General features: G+C 38.7%; 1 pseudogene; it reads right to left on the bottom strand.

The window, feature by feature from the left end:
- Positions 1-1,451: 1,451 nt before the first annotated feature.
- LOC111733284 lies at positions 1,452-1,569 on the bottom strand (annotated as a pseudogene).
- Between the last annotated feature and the right edge of the window lie 3,310 nt (positions 1,570-4,879).

The raw sequence follows: 4,879 nt of genomic DNA on the forward strand, positions 1-4,879 counted from the left end.
TGAGTGGCTGAGAGGACGAAGCGTAACCTGCTGTTTCCGGAACCTTCTACTCTTAGGCTTCTCATCTAAGAGGAACAAGGAGTCGCATTTCTTGTTCCTAAGAAGGGCTGTATGTTTTCCTGCATGTCACCTGTAGGATTTGAGTAGATTGCTGCTCAGGGCTGTGCTGTGTCCGCCCCCCACCCCACATGGTCCCCGGAAGCTGCGTTTGCCACATGCGTTGATTGAAATCACCAGGTTTTATTTTCAGGTCTACTTTCCCCGACCCGTAGAGGCAGCTTCTCTTATTCCTACCCATCCACGGGGCTTCTTTCTAGCTGCTGTTTCTTGCCTCCCATAATTTTTTCTGTGAATCTCCATATCTTTCGCGGTCTTGACCACGCCGGTCCACTGTAGTTAATTTCTTTGGGTTCTAACGAAGAGCAGATTTATCGTCTGTTTCCTTAAGCTGCTCTTTGTTCCTGAGTGTTAAACTATGAAAAAGAATTCCAATATTTCACATGCGCATAATGTTTTCCAGGTTCGAACCATTGGTATGTCTTAGCTTAAGTGATACTGGCCACAAGAAGACGGGCTTCTCATGTCTTCAGTTTGAAAGAGGAGACAAATGAGTGCATCACAGAGGCTAATGACCTGGCCACTACTCCACACCAACAAGTGACACAACCAGGGCCAGGATTCTGGTGTTTTCCCCTCTCTCTGGCTTCCAAGAGGCTGACGAGTCATTTCTTAGTTTAACGGCCTCATCCCTGGAGTCTCAGTGATCAATGGATGCAACAAACTCTTTTCTACTTGATGCTGCGGATAGGTTCATATTATTACTTTTAACAAATGAATGATTTACTGCTATTTTCCAGCTTCTTTGTAGTTTTCTTCAGTAGTCAGGAAAGGAAGCATGTGTGACATTCGTTTGCCCCAAATAATCCTACGTGTATTTCCGTGACAGTGGCTTCCGTTCGGTGTTTGTTTATGACGCATTCTACAAATATTTGTTAAGTGAATGAATATAGGGCTTCTATGGTATTTAGGACATTTTGTGCATGGTCTTTAACTGACCCATCTATCTATTTTTATCACCTCAAGATTCAATATTCCGATAGCATTTGTTGAATATTCATTTGACGATAGCAACACGTTTCTGAATATTTTGATTTAAAACTGTGTATGTTGGAAAAAAATGAATATGCTCAAATCTCAATCATTTTATCTCTTCTGATATATCTTTGTCTACCCTGACAGAGTCCACGTCCTTATAAATTCTCATAGCTACATTCTTTTATATTCTACTGATAAATTGTGTTTTGATCAAAATTTTTGCAGTTGTTGAACTTCCTAGTTGTTTTTTAAGGCAGGGCCTGTCCTGAGGCTCGCATTTCCATCATAGGTAAAGAGCTCTCTGCAGATTTTCCTCTCTGCTCATGTGTGGTTCTTTTTTCTCTTTTTCTTTTAAAGGCCTGCAGCACCTGCTCTTCCTAGGTGGTCTCCCATCCAAGTGCTAACCAGGCCCGACCCTGCTTAGCTTCCGAGATCAGACGGGATCGGGCGCGTTCAGGGGGCATGGCCGGAGACTGTGTATGGGTCTTTACATGTCACTTATTATTCATATAACCTCAACAAACGCGTGTGACTAAAGTATGTTTATAGGAATGGCGCCACCGTTCAAGATCTTAGGGCAGAAGACAATTTGAACCTTTAATGTTCTTTTCCTCCCTTTCTTTGGGTTTTTAAAAAAAACGCCTTTGAAAAGTAAAAACTTGGGTAATCAGTCTGAAGGCCTGATTACCAAGTGTAATTTTCTTGGAATTACACTTCTGAAGAGGGCTGCTGTGTGCAGTTTTAAAGAGCGGGAGTTTCCAGTTATTTGGGGATAAATGGAATACGTTTATCCCATTTATCCTATTTATTGTTTTCTTTAATTATGGTTTCTACACGGATAGAATGTCCTGTTTCTTCTGATGCGTTTATTAACCACAGCGGAACCATTCTGTTTTTGAGTTGTGTCAATTTCTTTTGCATGAATAAGCTGCATAGTTAATTAAACCATTTTCCCAGTCTGCTTTTTTGATATACATTTAATATAACACAGTAATTTTTTGCGCCACAACAATTTTGCCTTTTGCAAATACTGATGATCTTTTTTTCCCCACGATTTCTTAATTTAGCAAAGGCTTTATTTATTTTTTGATACTCTATGTTCAGTGATTATTATTTCTTTTTTTAAAAAAATAAATTAATCACAGTTTATTTTATTTTGTTTTCTTTTATTTTTAACATTTTATTTATTTATTTATTTATTTATTTATTTATGTATGTATGTATTTATTTAGCAGTTTATTATTTTCCCCCTTCCCCTTCCCCTCTGGTAACCACTAGTCCATCATCCATGTTAATCGTGGGTTTTTCCATGGTTCTTTCTAAAAATAGTTCCTCTAGTGTGAATATCTTTGGCAGGCTTTTTTCATTTCTTCATTCTTTTTTTGTGGTATGTGTGTTAGTCGTTTTGTTTGAACCTGACATTTCTCTTACTTTGTCAAGTAATTTTTGGAGTTTATCACTGATTCTTATTATTTTTCTTCGTTAGAGAATTATTTTTTCATTATTTTCTTAAATTTATTTAGGAAGTAGAAAAATATGTCATTTATGTGACTAGTTCGTGTCTTTCAACTTCAGTAGAATTTACGCTTAATAATTTTTCTTTTCTGCTTCGCTGGCAATCGAATGAAGCCAGAAATCTGTGTCTTGGTGCTATCAACATATTTAGGAATGAGCAGAGCGATTTGATTGAAAATTTTCTAAATATGATCACAGTACTTTGTAGATTTTCATCTCTTTTTGACAACATAAATATGGATTACATTTGCCTCTAATCATGTGTGTCTGTGCTTCAAGTAGATTCACTAGGACTTAGATGCTCTAATAAGAGTTTCTGTTTCTTCGTCTTGTATAGAAGGAAGTTACACTATTGTCAGAAAAAAAAATCCCCCACTCAGTGCCACACGCTTTGCATTCTATCCGGCTTCAAGGATTATTTTTGTTTTTGTTTTACCTTTAAAATAGAGAAATTATTTTCTCATAAAGTTACAACAGATTGTGGTTGAGAGGGTCAAGTAAATAATATATTAACCATTTCACTGCATGGCTTATCTATGATTAGTGTTATGCTTAATATATATTATCATGATCTTACAAAGGAAAACAAAAACGCAATGGTGGCTATGTTTTCTGAGACGTTATTTCTCTAAGTTTGTTGTCTTTGATGATTTCCGTGATCATGAAAAAGTACTCAGTGGGTAGGAATGCAATGATTATCCATTCTTTTGATAGTGGACCCAGACATGGGTAAATTTGGAAAAACCCTCCAAGAGTTACTGGCTTTCTAACTCCCTTGCAAGGCAGCTATACATCAGGCTATTGTCATATTACAGTTTTCTCCCTAAGAATTGTTCCCATTAGTTCTTCAACCTAAAATGGCCTTGGACTTAGTCTGGCTTTCCAAGTGACCTGGCCAAGGGGTCAGAAATATGGCCAACGATGTTCTTAGAAAGGCTAGAAAATAATTTTAAGCAAAATACTTTACTTTCCAGTGATTCTCAAACCCGATCCCTCCTCTCCTTGCCCCTTGTCAATGCTTTAGTTTAGGTAAACTTAATCTATTACCCGGACTATATCTGGACATCCTGATTTATCTCTCTCCTCTCAGTCGGTTTTTAACTTTCCATCCTGAGATATTTCATTCTGTCCTCCACACAGTTCCCAAAATTACATGTATATTATTCCACGACGTCCCTTTTGTATATTAAAATACTTCCAATGCAAGATCATTAGCCACTTGGAAAATGTGAATTAAATCTATAGTAACATACAAGGACACATTTGTTAGAAAGGGAAAATATGGACGATATCACACGCTGACAAGGATGAGGAACTACAGGACCATCCCCGCATTGCTGGCGGGAGCGTGAATTGATATGACAATAATCAGGCAGTCTTTATAAAGGTAATCATACGCCTACTATGTGACACGACGATCGCATTCTCGGATATTTATCTCAGACAAATGAAAACGTATGTTCACCTAAGAAACTGTGCACAGAAACTCATAGCAGCCCTGAACTGGAACAGCCCAGCTTTCCTTGGCGGGTGAGTGAATAAACAAACAGCGGCACATCATTACAGCAAATAAAAAGGAATTATTGATGTACGTGTGACTTGGATACATCTCATGGCATTATGCTAAGTGAAAAAAAAAAGCTAGTCTCAAAGTTTGTTCACCGTATGATTCCATTCATATAAAAGTCTCAAAGCGAGAAATTGTGGCGACGGAGAACAGATTAGTGTTTGGCCGGGGTTGTGGTTTAGTGAGCGGGGGGTGTCGCGATTATTAAGGGGTCACGTGAGGGAGTTTATGTGGTGATGGAGCAGTTCTGTATCCTGACTGTGGTGACGGTTACGTCAGTCTGCAGATGTGATGAAGTTTCATGCGACTATACAGCGAAGGTAGAGCAGGTGCATACGGTCTGCAGTCTAGTTAAGGGCTCTGCGCCAATGTTAATTTTCTGTTCTTTGGTTACACAGGGTCACGGGGATGTCTATACTACTTTGAAGCTTGATCTTCCTAAGCAATTTCAAAATAAACTGTTAAAAAAGAAAAAAAAGTTTCTACTGATTTCTCAAGGCCAAGAAAGATACCATCAACACCCTTTACCGAATTCTTGTCAAGATGGCATAGTAAGGAGACGTTGTGCCCGCCTCCACTCACGACCACATCAAAATCGCAACCAAATGACAGAACAACCATCACTGGGAGTCACCTGCGGTCTGGCTGAACAGAAGTCCTACAACTGGGGACACACAGAAGAGGCTACCTCGAGACTGGTAG

The sequence above is a fragment of the Pteropus vampyrus genome, unplaced genomic scaffold, assembly GCF_000151845.1.
Source record: "Pteropus vampyrus isolate Shadow unplaced genomic scaffold, Pvam_2.0 Scaffold546, whole genome shotgun sequence".
NCBI lineage: Eukaryota > Metazoa > Chordata > Mammalia > Chiroptera > Pteropodidae > Pteropus > Pteropus vampyrus.